At 50.8% G+C, this 15,991-nt stretch overlaps 1 long non-coding RNA gene across 1 annotated transcript; it reads right to left on the bottom strand.

Annotated features, from left to right (window-relative positions):
• Window positions 1–1,712: 1,712 nt before the first annotated feature.
• LOC126955731 (uncharacterized) lies at window positions 1,713–4,641 on the bottom strand. Its single transcript, XR_007726056.1, has 4 exons — window positions 4,579–4,641; window positions 3,523–3,588; window positions 2,665–2,730; window positions 1,713–2,070 (listed from the first exon to the last, which is right to left on the bottom strand). It is a non-coding gene; the product is annotated as an uncharacterized LOC126955731 (long non-coding RNA).
• Between the last annotated feature and the right edge of the window lie 11,350 nt (window positions 4,642–15,991).

Below are 15,991 nucleotides of genomic sequence, written 5' to 3'. Positions count from 1 at the left end.
CTCTCTGCCAGCCACCACACTAGGTTCTGGGGGGAGAATAATAGGCAGGAAAGAGATGGTCTGCAACTCTGATGGGGACAGACCCATGTCCTCGACACCTGTCTAGTCCGTTCCCTTTTCAGCATCAAAGCAGCCCCCACTATTTCTACCTCCATCATTTCTCTCACGGTCTTGGCAAGAGCCTCCTAATTCTTTCACCTGTCGCCAGTAGCAAGTTCTTCCAACCCACTCTGGCATCAGATACAGATTGCTTATCACATAATCCCTCAAATAAATGTTAACTGTGACTCTGTGTGACAACTGAGGTACCTGATGCTATGGGACCATACCTTAGGGGGCTTCAATCAAATAGGCCAGAAAGGCTCCTCTGAGGAAGTGACAGCCAAACTGAGAAGTCAGTGCAGACACAGGTGGGGAGGGGCTGCGGAGACTCCTCAGGCCTCACAAGCCTCACCCGTCAGCTATTCTACGTCGCCAGGCCCTTCTTTGCACAACTCCCTCCACCTGACGTACCTACAGCAAGCAAGTGGTGCTTAGAGCAGGCACCACCCCTCAGCCAAGGCTCCCTTCAGCGCCGTCCCTCTCGAGGTCCCTTCTGACCACACCTGCTCCCCAGTCATCCCTCCCCTGTGTCTCCACCGGGTCTATCACCAAACCTCTGACCCAGTGCAAGACCCCAAGGTGGCTGAGTCTCTCCCACTGGACAGCATGCTCCTCACAGGTGTGTCTGCTTACCCCTCTATCCAGCAGCAAATGCAACACCAGACAGAGGTTTATCTCCGGGGATGGACTCACACGATTGTGAATGTTTGGCAAGCTCCAAATCTGCAGGTGGGCAGGCCGGAGACCTAGGGCGCAGCTGCTGTTGCAACTTGAGTCCTAAGAAAGTGAGTGTGGAGGCAGAATTACCCCTCCTCTGGGAACCTCAGTTTTTTCATCTTCAAGCCCTCACCTGAATGGACAAGGCCCACCCACATTCAGAGGATAACCTACTTTACTCAAAGCCTACTGATTTAAATGTTAATCTCATCTTAAAAATACCTTCACAGCAACACCTGGGCTGGTGTTTTACCAAATATCTGGGTACCATGGTGCAGCCAAGTTAACACAAAAAATTAACCATCGCCCCAGGTAAAAACAGCCCTTGGTGATGGTGTGTGGGTCATGAAACCTGCCTATGATGTGTTTATGTTCTCCATTCTCTACCTTTTCCTCCCTCCTTTGTCTGCTTCTCTTTCATGCCTCTCCCTTTTCCTCCCATTTTCCCCCTTTCTTTCCTTCCTGTGTGTGTCTCTCTCTCCCTGTGGTTTCTTCCAGACCTGCCGGGGTCCCGTCAGCTGCAGGACACGGGAGAGGTGGAGTGAAACAGAAAGGCCCCGCCGTGACCACACTCATGCCAGAAGAGCCTCTCTCTCGGCAGGAAAGGAAATTACAAGGGAAGGGACTTTTCAAGGTGAGACTGCACCAGTGGCAAGTCAGCGCCAGCCCCCAGGGCTCGAGGCAGCCTGTGCCCTTTCCACTAACTGTGCCAACTCTCACCAGGGGAAGGCTGAGCAGGAACAAAGGCCCTTAGAGGAGAGCCGACCTCCTGCAGCCTGCACTTCCCAGAGATCCTGCTCCACGGAGCCGGCTCTACTCCTGCAGGCGGAACGCTGGGAGCCGAAGGATCCCGGGGACACCAAGCGTCAGGTCAGGCGTCAGAATCCAGCGTGTTTGCTCCTCGGCGACAGCGTGCGGCCCGCTCTCAAGTGTGTGAGGGGCTGCAGTGCCGAGCTCCACTTCCCAAGACTCACTCCTGCCCCGCCACCTCCTGAGCAGACGCAGTCAAGCCCAATCTACCTTCCAGCAAACACTTATTAGCACTCCCTCCATGCCAGGCACTGTGCCAGGTGCGAGGGTACCATGAGCAAGCCAAGGCCCCAGGCTCAGAGCACTCACACGCCAGTGGAGGGGGCAGCCCAGCGTGGCCCAGCAGGGCACACCCCACCCCCAGCCCAGGCTCCACCCAGGACTGGTCTGGGCAGCCCTGCGGACGTAGTGGCTCCCTGTTCACCGATGCCGTCATCCAACCTTCCTACTTACACATTAAAACACTGCACCCAGAGAGGCCCCTGTTCACCAACACCGTCATCCAACCTTCCTACTTACACATTAAAACACTGCACCCAGAGAGGCCCCTGTTCACCGATGCCGTCATCCAACCTTCCTGCTTACACATTAAAACACTGCAGCCAGAGAGGACCCTGTTTACCGACACCGTCATCCAACCTTCCTATTCACACATTAAAACACTGCACCCAGAGGGGCGCCTGTTCACCGATGCCGTCATCCAACCTTCCTACTTACACATTAAAACACTGCACCCAGAGAGGCCCCTGTTCACCGATGCCGTCATCCAACCTTCCTGCTTACACATTAAAACACTGCAGCCAGAGAGGCCCCTGTTCACCGACGCCGTCATCCAACCTTCCTATTCACACATTAAAACACTGCACCCAGAGAGGCCCCTGCTCACCGACGCCGTCATCCAACCTTCCTATTCACACATTAAAACACTGCACCCAGAGAGGCCCCTGTTCACCGACGCCGTCATCCAACCTTCCTACTTACACATTAAAACATTGCACCCAGAGAGGCCCCTGCTCACCGACACCGTCATCCAACCTTCCTGCTTACACATTAAAACACTGCAGCCAGAGAGGCCCCTGTTCACCGACACCGTCATCCAACCTTCCTATTCACACATTAAAACACTGCACCCAGAGAGGCCCCTGCTCACCGATGCCGTCATCCAACCTTCCTATTCACACATTAAAACACTGCACCCAGAGAGGCCCCTGCTCACCGACACCTTCATCCAACCTTCCTACTTACACATTAAAACACTGCACCCAGAGAGGCCCCTGTTCACCGACGCCGTCATCCAACCTTCCTGCTTACACATTAAAACACTGCACCCAGAGAGGCCCCTGCTCACCGACACCGTCATCCAACCTTCCTGCTTACACATTAAAACACTGCACCCAGAGAGGCCCCTGTTCACCGACGCCGTCATCCAACCTTCCTGCTTACACATTAAAACACTGCACCCAGAGAGGCCCCTGTTCACCGACACCGTCATCCAACCTTCCTATTCACACATTAAAACACTGCACCCAGAGAGGCCCCTGTTCACCGATGCCGTCATCCAACCTTCCTATTCACACATTAAAACACTGCACCCAGAGAGGCCCCTGCTCACCGATGCCGTCATCCAACCTTCCTATTCACATATTAAAACACTGCACCCAGAGAGGCCCCTGTTCACCGACGCCGTCATCCAACCTTCCTACTTACACATTAAAACATTGCACCCAGAGAGGCCCCTGCTCACCGACGCCGTCATCCAACCTTCCTACTTACACATTAAAACACTGCACCCAGAGAGGCCCCTGTTCACTGACACCGTCATCCAACCTTCCTGCTTACACATTAAAACATTGCACCCAGAGAGGCCCCTGTTCACCGACGCCGTCATCCAACCTTCCTGCTTACACATTAAAACACTGCACCCAGAGAGGCCCCTGCTCACCGACACCGTCATCCAACCTTCCTGCTTACACATTAAAACACTGCACCCAGAGAGGCCCCTGTTCACCGACGCCGTCATCCAACCTTCCTGCTTACACATTAAAACACTGCACCCAGAGAGGCCCCTGTTCACCGACACCGTCATCCAACCTTCCTATTCACACATTAAAACACTGCACCCAGAGAGGCCCCTGTTCACCGATGCCGTCATCCAACCTTCCTATTCACACATTAAAACACTGCACCCAGAGAGGCCCCTGCTCACCGATGCCGTCATCCAACCTTCCTATTCACACATTAAAACACTGCACCCAGAGAGGCCCCTGTTCACCGACGCCGTCATCCAACCTTCCTACTTACACATTAAAACATTGCACCCAGAGAGGCCCCTGCTCACCGACGCCGTCATCCAACCTTCCTACTTACACATTAAAACACTGCACCCAGAGAGGCCCCTGTTCACTGACACCGTCATCCAACCTTCCTGCTTACACATTAAAACATTGCACCCAGAGAGGCCCCTGTTCACCGACGCCGTCATCCAACCTTCCTGCTTACACATTAAAACACTGCACCCAGAGAGGCCCCTGCTCACCGACACCGTCATCCAACCTTCCTTCTTACACATTAAAACACTGCACCCAGAGAGGCCCCTGTTCACCGACGCCGTCATCCAACCTTCCTGCTTACACATTAAAACACTGCACCCAGAGAGGCCCCTGTTCACCGACACCGTCATCCAACCTTCCTATTCACACATTAAAACACTGCACCCAGAGAGGCCCCTGTTCACCGATGCCGTCATCCAACCTTCCTATTCACACATTAAAACACTGCACCCAGAGAGGCCCCTGCTCACCGATGCCGTCATCCAACCTTCCTATTCACACATTAAAACACTGCACCCAGAGAGGCCCCTGTTCACCGACGCCGTCATCCAACCTTCCTACTTACACATTAAAACACTGCACCCAGAGAGGCCCCTGCTCACCGACGCCGTCATCCAACCTTCCTACTTACACATTAAAACACTGCACCCAGAGAGGCCCCTGTTCACTGACACCGTCATCCAACCTTCCTGCTTACACATTAAAACACTGCACCCAGAGAGGCCCCTGTTCACCGACGCCGTCATCCAACCTTCCTGCTTACACATTAAAACACTGCACCCAGAGAGGCCCCTGTTCACCGACGCCGTCATCCAACCTTCCTGCTTACACATTAAAACATTGCACCCAGAGAGGCCCCTGTTCACCGACGCCGTCATCCAACCTTCCTGCTTACACATTAAAACACTGCACCCAGAGAGGCGCGGTGTCCCGCCAAGGCACAGCCCGGTCTCCAGCGGCCAAATCAGCTTCCTCTCAAGCCAGCCTCTCCTTAGAAGCGGCTGAACAGCTTCAACCACTAGAGGGCACCAGCCAACCCTCGAGGGATCCAAATGTGCCCACATCGCGAGGGAGCCTCAGCACCGGGTCGCGGCTCCTGATCACAGAATACGAATACCCTTTATCTTTTCTCAAAATGAGCCCTGCAGCTGAGGCAAGCTTTACATTGGCTGCACAGACTTTACTCTTTTAAGTGTTTTTTTTGTGAGTACATAGCAGACGTATGTATTTATGGGGGTATGAGATATCTTGATACAGGCATATAACTCATAATAATCACATCAGGGTAAATGGGTATCCATCCCTTCAAGGATTCATTCTTTCTCTGTGTGACAAACAATCTAATTATACTCCTTCAGTTATTTTTAAGTATACAATAAATTATCATTGACTATAGTCACCCTGTCATGCTGTCAAATATTACATCTTATTCATTCTAACTATACTTTTGTACCTATTAACCCTCCCCACCTCCCAATCCCCCATCCCACTACCCTTCCCAGCCTCTGGCAACCATCTATCTACTCTCCATGTCCACGAGATCTTTTTTTTTTTTTTTTTTTTTTTGAGACATAGTCTCCCTCTGTCGCCCAGGCTGGAGTACAGTGGCCTGATCTTAGCTCACTGCAACCTCCGCCTCCCAGGTTCAAGCAGTTCTCCTGCCTCAGCCTCCCCAGTAGCTGGGATTACAGGCGCCCGCCACCACGCCTGGCTAATTTTTGTATTTTTAGTAGAGACGGGGTTTCGCCATGTTGGCCAGGCTGGTCTCAACCTCCTAACTTCATGTGATCCGCCTGCCTCGGCCTCCCAAAGTGCTGGGATTACAGGCGGGAGCCACTGCACCCGGCCAATTGTTCTGATTTTTAGATCCCACAGAACATGCAAAGTTTCTCTTTCTGTGCCTGGCTTATCTCACTTAACATAATGACATCCAGTTCCATCCATGTTGTTGCAAATGACAGGATCTCTTTCTTTGTTGTGGCTGAATGTCGCTCTATTGTGTATAAGAACCACATTTTCTTTCTGTTTTTCTTTTTTTCTTTTCTTTTTTTTTTTTTGACAGAGTGTCCCTCTGTTGCCCAGGCTGGAGTGCAGTGGTGTGATCTCAGCTCACTGCAACCTCCACCTCCCAGTTCAAGAGATTCTTGTGCCTCAGCCTCCTCCCGAGTAGCTGGGATTACAGGTGTGCACCACCACGCCCAGCTAATTTTTGTATTTTTGGTAGAGACGGTGTTTCGCCATGTTGACCAGGCTGGTCTCAAACTCCTGACCTCAGGTGATCCGCCCACCTCAGCCTCCCAAAGTGCTGGGATTACAGGCGTTAGCCACCCCACTCAGCCCAAGAACCACATTTTCTTTATCCATTCATGAACAGACTTTACACTTGAGTCAGTAAGTTACGGGATGAGGGAGTCAAGCTGTCGTAATACAGAGAAAAGAGACCAAAGGTTGCCTTATTAATAAATTACCAGAAAAATGATGTAAAAGATTTTTTAAAATCTTTGCTCATTATCCTAACTAACTGCTATTGTCTAATGTCAATACATAGCCACACATAGCCTCACATTATTGACAAGCCGCTGTATAGCAATGGTATCAAATAAATGCAGGACCTTGGACCAGTGCATCCCAGTGTGCATCAGAATCACCTGAGGGGTTTTTCTTTCTTTCTTTCTTTCTTTTTAAGAAACAGATTCCAGGGTGACATCCACAAAGATTCTTTTTAATAGCCTTAGGTCTGTGATGGGCTCTAGAAATGTGTGTTGTCAAAAGGTTTCTGGTGTATAAAACGGTATCAGAAATGGGGAGAGCAGACTGAATATGAATATTTGATGACTTTTTGGTGATTTGTACCTTTGGGAATGATAAGAAGGACAACAAATCTCCAAGGTCCCCAGACATACTGAGACCATGCTCCCCTGCTTTACTACGCAGCAGCTACACTTGGCCTTTGGAAGGTGAGTATAAGTCTCTTGGCTGAGAAATCCCTCCTATGACTTCTAATCTCAGTGGGATTGAGGCGACAGCAAGGCCCAGCACACTGCTGGAAGGGACACTGGTTTTGGAGTCAGATCAGCTTCAACTGGTATCCTGCTCTACCACCTAACAGTTATGTGCCCTTGAGTCAAGCGTCCTTGAGTTCCCCAAGCCTCAGTTTCCTTATGTAAAATAAACACATTGCCCATCCCACCATTGTGGGGATTAAATGAGTGAAGAGCAGCTTAGTGCCCAGAGGAGTATCTGCTGCTCTGCACCTGACCATTATCATGATCAGCCTATGAGAAAGAAGAGCAGGATGGCACCACACCACCCCCTGCAGGGCGCCAGTACCCTTGGCTGTCTCGGATCTATTACAACATATTTCACATTCAGCTCCAGCTGGCATATGACCAGATAGAGTCTTGCTCTGTTGCCCAGGCTGGAGGGCAGCGGCCCGATCTTGGCTCACTTCAACCTCTGCCTGCCAGGTTCAAGCAATTCTCCTGCCTCAGCCTCCTGAGTAGCTGGGACTACAGGCACATGCCACCACGTCCAGCTAATTTTGTATTTTTAGTAGAGACAGGATTTCACCATGTCAATCAGGCTGCTCTTGAACTCTTGACCTCAAGTGATCCGCCTGCCTCGGCCTCCCAAAATGCTGAGATTACAGGTGTGAGCCACTGTGCCCAGCCAAAAACAGACTTTAATGATGACCTCCGTGTTCAATCCAATGGGTCTTTAGAATCCTATAAGCCCTTTCTGTACCTCTCCTTCCAGATGCTACTGACCATCTCCTCCTCCTTTAAGCCACCTGCGCCTTTGCTCCTAGGTATCCTAGCAGCCTTCTGAGCTCTCCTTCTCTTTCCTTCCTATCCATCTTCCTGGTGGAAGTCCTTCACCTACTCTCCTTGTCCATCAGGGTCCCCCACGATTCTCTCCTGGGCACCCTGACCTTGTCCTTTGAGCTCTTGCTTTTTGTTTTGTTTTTATTGTTGCAGTTGTTATTGCTGTTGTTTTGAGACAGGATTCCACTCTGTTGCCCAGGCTTGAGTGCAGTGGTGCAGTCACAGCTTACTGCAGCCTTGACCTTCCAGGCTCAAGCGATTCTCACAGCGCAGCCTTCAGGTGGCTGGGATCAGCTAATTCTTAAACTTTTTTTTTGTAAAGATGGGATCTTGCTATGTTGCCCACACTTGTCTCAAATGCCTGGGCTCAAGCGATCCTCCTGCCTTGGCCTCCCAAAGTGCTGGGATTACAGGCATGAGCCACCACACCTGGCTCCTTTGAGCTCTTTTTAAGTGATTTCATCCAATGTCATGCTCCCTGTCCTGCAGCTGACACTGTTATCCCTGACCTTCAGTTTTACATCTCAACTGTCTTCCAGGCATCCATTAATGGGGTGTCCATTTGAACTTTAGAATAAATATATCCAAAATTAAAGGAATCATTTTCTCTTACTGTCCACATATACATACCCACCTCTTGAAAATGACTTTGTCTTCCTCCTTATTGCCGATATTAATCAACAGAGTCATCACCTAGTCCATTCCCAGACTGGAAAGCCAGCAATCATCTTTCCTATTCTTCTCCCACCATGTTTAATCCTCCATCCAGTTCTTCCGATTTTCTCTCTCCAACATGCTCAGCCCATCCCTAACCCCAATTCAGAACCTCATGGTCTTTACCTGAACCACTGTGGCACAAAGAAGTTAAAATCTTTGGTGCCAAGTCCACCACCCCTCATCTTTGCCCCCTGACCTGACCCTTCATTCACTTTCTACCACACTCTCCCTCACAGTTCTAGTAAGACTGCGTGTGGTTTCCCAAGATCAAAGAGCTCATTCATGCCCCTGTGCCCTTCCTCATGCCGAACCCTGTCCTGAAAGCACCCTTCCCACCTGTCTTTGTGTGGTATCCTCTTACGCACTGCAGTGGGTCGGATGGTTTCCCGCCTTCCCCCGCTGCACATATATGTCCACCTGGAACCTGAGAATGTGAGTTGATTTGGGAAAAGGGTCTTTACAGGTGTGATTAAATTATGGATCTCAAGATGAGATCATCCTGGCTTATCCAGGCAGTATAAATCCAATGGCAAGGGCTGATAGGAAAAGAGAACATGGGCATGCAAAAGGGAGAAGGCGAGTGAGGATGGAGGTGGAATGGGAGTGATGCTGCTGCAAACCGGAGAGCCCCTGCAGCCACCAGAAGCTGGAGAAGACAAGCAGCAAAACCTCCCCTAAAGCCCTCAGAGGAAGCATGGCGTGCCACTGCCTCAGCTTTTGACTTGTGACCTCCAAAACTGCGATGGGACACGTCTGCATTGTTTTCATTCTCCAGGTTCGTGGTGATTTGTTACAACAGCTCTAGAAAACTAATATTCTAATTCTTCAGGACTCAGTTCATGAAACACCTACTCCAGGAAGCCTTCCCTTGATCTTTCCGTCATCACCCACCTCTTGCCGGCTTATACTAAGTTCCCTTCCTGTGTCTGCCTCACTCCAGAAACTCCCCGAGAGCAGTGACTACATCCTGCCCCCATGGTAATATGGGATCCAGCACCGATCCAGGATTTAGCAGGCACTCGCCCAGATCAACGCATGAGCATCTCAGCCCCTGTGCCCCTCTTGGTCCAGGTGTGATGCCAGGTACCTCACAGACACTGCTGCATTGAGTCATCTCAGCAAGCCTAGGAGGTGGATGCCATCATCACTGCTTTACGGTTGCAGAAACAGACTCAGCAACTTGCCCGAGACCATTCAGTGAGCAGAGTCAGGATATATATCCAGATCTCTCCATCCCAGGTCCTGGCCAGCATGAGCACGACATGTTCAAAAGTCCAGTGGCAATTAGAAAAAGAGGAGAAATTTGAGGAGTTCAAATTATGAGCCCCAGAAAACAGATGAAATCTTTCTGTGAAGTGCTGACTTCACCTCCCTGAGAGCCATAAAAAAATGCCCCTCAACACAGTAAGCCAAAGCTCTGCAGGGCAATGACTGCTGGATGGTTGCTCCAGTTAACACAGTGCAAGAAGTTGTAACTATCAGCCCAAAGGAAAAAGGCAGTGGCCGAGAATAACCAGAGCCCATAATGAACACAATTAATGGCACCTGCAACACGCTTTCTAAGTGATGTTAACATCAAAATATGGAAAGAAACACCTCCAGCTATTCTGCTGCCTCCCTCGAAGTATTCTTTCTCAATCCTTATATGTATGCTCCCTCCACTTACTGCTTTTATTTTTCTAGAGACAGAGTCTCACGGTGCAGTGGTGCAATCATGGCTGATTGCAGCCTCTAATTCCTAGGCTCAACTGATCCCCTCACCTCAGCCTCCTGAGTAGCTAGGACTATAGGCATGCACCACTGCCATGCCTGGCTAATTTTTAAATTTTTTATACAAACAGGATCTCATTATGTGGCCCAGGCTGGTCTCAAGCTCCTGGGCTCAAGCCCTCCTCCTGCCTCAGCCTCCCAAAGAGCTAGGATTACAGGTGCAGGCCACTGCTTGGCCCTGAGTGCCTTTTAAAGTCCAAAAATAGGCCAGATGCGGTGGCTCACATCTGTAATCCCAGCATTTTGGGAGGCCGAGTTGGGTGGATCACCTGAGGTCAGAAGTTTGAGACCATCCTGGCCAACATGGTGAAACCCCGTCTCTACTAAAAATACAAAAATTAGCTGGGCGTGGTGGTGTGTGCCTGTAATCCCAGCTACTCAGGAGGCTGAGGCAGGAGAATCGCTTAAACCCAGGACCCAGGATTCTGAGGTTGCAGTGAGCCAAGATCATGCCAATGCACTCCAGCCTGGGAAATAATAAAACTCTGTCTCAAAAAAAAAAAAGTCCAAAAATAAATTGTAAAATGTGACCAAGTGAGAGACTGCCTACAGAATTTGCTGCAAAATTGATGCCAAAATAATTCTTGAAGTCCCCATCCCAGTTTTTCTTCATTCAACAAAACTATATTGAGGCCAGGCAAGATGGTTCAGGACTATAACCCCAGCACTTTGGGAGCCTGAGGTGGGAGGATTGCTTGAGGCCAGGAGTTTGAGATGAGACCCTGTCCATACAAAAAACAAAACAAAAAATAAAAATTAGCCAGCACAGTGGCATGCACTTATCATCCTAGCTACTCAGGAGGCTGAGGAAGGAGGATGGCTTAAGCTCAAGGGTTCAAGGCTACAGTAAGCTATGATCTCACCACTGCACTCCAGCCTGGGTGACAGAGCAAGACCCTGTCTCAAAAACAAAACAAAAAAAAACAACGCAACAACCATTTTGAGCATCTCCTACTTGCAAAGTCTGGAGCGACATGCAAGAAATAAACTGTTGCATTCAGGAGTAGGCGGAAGTCCTGGAAATATCCTCTGGAGTGTTTGAACAAGGAGTGCTGCAAAACCCATCTTGTGCATAGGAAGATTTTTCGTCTGTGCAGTTAATTCATGCCAGTTAGGTCAACCTGAAAGTTCCTTCACCTTTGCTCCCCACTATCCTTCTGGAGTGGCCAATCCCCCGCTGGGATTTGCTCGTCGGGTAGCCAGGGTGCCTTCCAGCTGCAGCTGCAGCAGTGCTTCTCAAACTCTGCAATGCACACCCCAACTGGGAGTGTCGTTCAAATGCAGGTTCTGATTCAGTGAGGTCAGGGGAGAGGCCTGTGATTCTGCATTTTTAACGAGCTCCTGGGTGGTGAGATTCTGCTGTTCTGAGGACCACATTTCCCGTAGCAAAGAATCAGAGCGCTTAGTTTTTACTTAAAACAAACCCAACTTCTGGAGGCATGAGATTCTAGTGGAGTGTGTGTAACGCTCCCAATGCTTCTTCCAAAGGCTGGAGAAGGTGAAAGCACTTGAATCATTTGATAGGTTGTGGTGTTGATGAGCGACTGTGGTCACTGCTGCTACCTTCACTGCCAGGTACTAAACCTAAAAAGAGCACTGGAAAGCAAAGAACTAAGCTGCTCAGAGACAAGAACAGAGGGGCTAGAAATGAAAGCCCTGGGAAATCCCCTCGCATTGGACTCATGTTTCTCATGTCTCTGGGCTCCTTTCAGGCCTGGGCTTCAGATAGCAGCACACACCTTCAGTGTGTGTCCTCGTGGTTAGAGAGATCGAAGTGCTCCCCAGGAGCCCTCTCACTGCCACCTGACTGCACCAACAAGCACCTCCTGGCAGGCTCTTCCTGGTGGCATCGCTGTTGGGTTGAGAATACTACTGGTGACCAGAGTGCAGAGGAATTAGAGGTGCTGAGAAGGAAAGTCCAGAGAAGCTGCCAGCCCAACGGGATAGCCAGTGCCACCCACGGCTGCTGCGACAGACATTGGGAGTGACTGTTGTGTGGAGACTGCTGTCCTGGGACCATCAGTATGAATACTTTTTCCTTCTTCAAGCGCACATTTGTAATAGGCAGGACCAAGTCCCTTTCTGCTTGGAATTGCCAGCTTGGACTCACTGTGGGTGCTCACCATGTGCCATTACCACGGGACTCATGAAAGGTAGAAAAAGGAGTAACGGGAGCATAGACGCAGCCGATGCCTCCTGGCAATGATGACACACACACACACACACACACACACACGCCACGTGCAGCAGGTGTCCCACAGAACGGCTGCCAGCCCTAATCACAGGAATCTGACCAGTCCTCCTTCACAGTGACAGGAGGAAGCCAGCCTTCCTCCTCAGCCCTGGAGGAGTTCACACAGAGAATCAACAAATGCTAAATGGGAGACTTCAGGCAGCCGCTCCTCGTGGTACCCCAGGACCCTCGAGCGTGAAGTGGGGTGCTGGAGCCATGCTCCTGTGGGCCCTTCCAGAGGGAGCAGCCTGACATCCTGCTCACTTCATAACAGAGCCCGGGAGTTGGGCTCCCTCCAGGCCTCATCTTCCCAGCACCTCAGAAGTCAGTAGGGCCAGCCATGCTGGTGTTCTCCTGCTCTCAGCCAGGGCTCCTCACATTTGATGAAATCTCCAGTACTGTTAATGTGTCTAGAAAGTCAACTTGTGTATTGCAGGCAGGGATGGAGGGACTTGAAATTACCCAGAACTCTTTGTCTTAGTGCAATTTGTCTAAAGTTACTGTATTATTTTCTTTCCATCCATCCACTTCCCCCAAGCCCACAAATCCTCAGTTTCTAAAAATTGGAAGGAAACACAAAAGAAACCATCTTTCAGTGTTTGCAATCTACATGTCAAACCTATGGGGCCAAAGAACTAATATTAAAAATAATGATAATGATAATCACAGTCGGCTTGTGATTGCTGTATTCTCCAGTAGAGGTCTTTAGATGCCAGGAGGCTAAACTCAGAGTAATATTTAGTAAGCACTGTCTAATTTCCAGGCAGTCTTGCTTCCTAGCTTTCTTTTGATTTTGATGCTAATATTTGCATCTCAGGATGCTGAGAGGGTCCTGTGATTAGAGCCCCTTTCAGCCTCACACACACTGGGAGTACACAGCTGGCCAGTAGCACTATGTGATGTCACCTGGGTGCCCAAAGGCCCCCATTCATTTGCCTGATTTAGGTCAATTAAACAAACTTCAGGAGGAATTACTGTGACTTTTTCAGGGGGGCTAGAGATTTCTCCGGGATGAGGGCAAAAAAATGAAATGAGTGGAAAAACCATGAAACAGTGCAAACTCCACGCTACCCTATAAAACACAGAAAAGCCACCACAGGAAAGATTTGCAGGCAAAATAAAACCCTAACTGCACCATCCAGTCTTCTTTTAGGTGCCTCGTCTGTATTTACCTATTCCACTGGAGTGACCAGCCGGTAACATGGTAGACACATTATTTCCATTTTACAGATGAGGAAACTGAGGGACAGTAGATTCAGGAGATGCCTCAAGTCTCGCCCAGTTGGTGGGCGGTGGTGCCGGGATCTGAACAGGCTGGCTGGCTCCAGCAAACCTCGGCTCTTCCCTACTCTGCTCTTATTTCGTGCGGTAACTAGGTCAGGATCAGGGAACTCCTGATCACCCCCCTGAGGAGGAGCAAAGAGAAGACAGCTGTGAGGCGCCCCACTCTGGGGCAGCGTGTGTGACCCAGACCCGGGCCGAGAAGGGAGAAAGGAAGTATTTCCTTCCCTATCCTGAAGCGGGGGGCGTTCCAGGTTTCGCAGGTAGTGCTGCAGCAGCGGAAGGACCGGGCGAGGCTGCGCACCTGCGCCCAAGTCTCCACTCACCCGCCTTCCCTTGCCTCCTCACCTGCACGCGGGTACTTTTGGCCCTGGGCAAGCCTTGAGCCCAGCGCCGAGACCAAGCCCGGGAAATTAAACTGTGCATGGAATAAAATGTGGCCGGTGGAAGGTGCCTGCAGCTGGCGGTTAACACTGGCAGTAAGAGGATCAACGCCCGGGCCGCTGGCTTAAAAATGGGGGTGGGAGTGCGAAGTGTGCGCGCTCCCTTTTACCCATTCACGTTAGTTAATTTGGATGATAAGGGTTCGTGTTTAATCCCTTTGTGTGCGAGTGAATATCCTGAAATTGACAACCCCTGAGAGGGCACTCTCCGCTGGCAGAGTAACCTGGGAGGGTGTGGATCGTGTCCAATCTGGCGTGAAGCAGAAAAGAAACGTCGTGAGGAGACTGGAGGCAGGATCAAGAGGGACACCCTAGGGGCGCGAGGTGCAGACCGCGCCCTCACACCTCCCAGGCCGAAGCAGGTGAGCCGATGGCTTCCCGGAGGTCTGGCACCCCAGGCCTGGCTCTGCGCCCTGAGGCTTCCAGGTCCCACCAACGAGAGGAGAGCCGCCTACCCACCTCTGCCAAGGTCTAACGACCCCACTGGGGGCGCTGGGCCCTGCCATTGCCCTGCAGAGTAGAGAGAATATAGGCAGGGTCGGGGGCAGGCAGAAAAGAAGAAGATGTGAGAAGCGGTCTCAGCTGTTCCCAGATGGAGAAGATTAGAGAGGTGAGAGTTCGGTGGCTCTAGAAAGGGCCACAAAACAAAAATCGTCTGCAGGAAAGCTCACCCCACACCCACACCCCGCAAGCTCAGAGCCCCCAGAGTATGGGATCCGAGGCAGCAATTGTGAGCGAGGCCAGTCCTGGGGGAGGAGGCCTCTGGCCGCGGGGCCAGGCTGCCCGCAGAGGCGCAGGCGTCCAAGAGAGTTCCCAGCCGCCGCCGCCCCCCTCCTTCCCCTTGGGCCCGTCCAGCAAATTTCCTCCCTCGTTTCTGTTCGTGCCTTCCCTCCCTCCTCCTCCCCCCGATATTTTCGCTTTCTAAAACCATAAAAAAGAGATCAACTTCCCAAACTTCACGGGGCCCTTTTCAGTGACAAATATTGATGCCCAAAGTGTCTGCGCTCTCCCGCCCCCAAACGTTAAGAAAAGAGGGCCGGGAAAGGGAGACATAAAAAGTTAACAATGCTGTGAAAATATGTTTGCAGAAAATAGACAATCGTTGGATTAAACGTATTCAAGTATGAAATAATGCCTTTTTGTGTCAAAACTTGGGCGATGGGCGGGTACAAAAGTTCCCTGTGGCAGCTACTTGCTCCCTTTGTGAGCCGTGCGCTTTGGCGTCTCCACTTGGGCGCATTACTCAGAGCCCTCTAAGCGCGATTGTTTCTCCCTTTCTAATGACATTTACCGGATCAAAACATGCTGTTAATTCGATCAGAAGGCTTCACCCTCCCTGACAAAGCCACAATAATTTCTCCTGAAGTTTGTTAAATTGACCAAAATTAGGCAAATGAATAGGGGTCTGTAGGCGCCCCCTCTCGCAGGTGACGTCGCATAATGCTCGCCTGGGCCAGCTGCATTCCCCCTTTTCTTCTCGGCCCACTCTTCTCCGTGTTGCCCCCCAATCCTCCCACCCGCCCCTTCACACACAAACACACACGGACGCCCGCCAGTCTCTCCTCCCCCACCCTCTGGCATTATTAAAATTTAACCCAATGAAACTATTCATACTTTTCAATGGACATTTTCGTATAGGATAATAGGCTACAAATTGAGCCTCTTCCCCCTGCGAAGAGGGAGCCGGAGGGGGGGGGGGAGAGAAAAGAAAGCCAGCGACGTGGTCAGGGGGTAGGGGGGAGCGTCGCGTGCCAAACAGCGGCG

The sequence above is a fragment of the Macaca thibetana genome, chromosome 5 (assembly GCF_024542745.1).
Source record: "Macaca thibetana thibetana isolate TM-01 chromosome 5, ASM2454274v1, whole genome shotgun sequence".
In the NCBI taxonomy this organism is placed as follows: domain Eukaryota; kingdom Metazoa; phylum Chordata; class Mammalia; order Primates; family Cercopithecidae; genus Macaca; species Macaca thibetana.
This window is presented reverse-complemented; position numbering and strand designations above follow the sequence as displayed.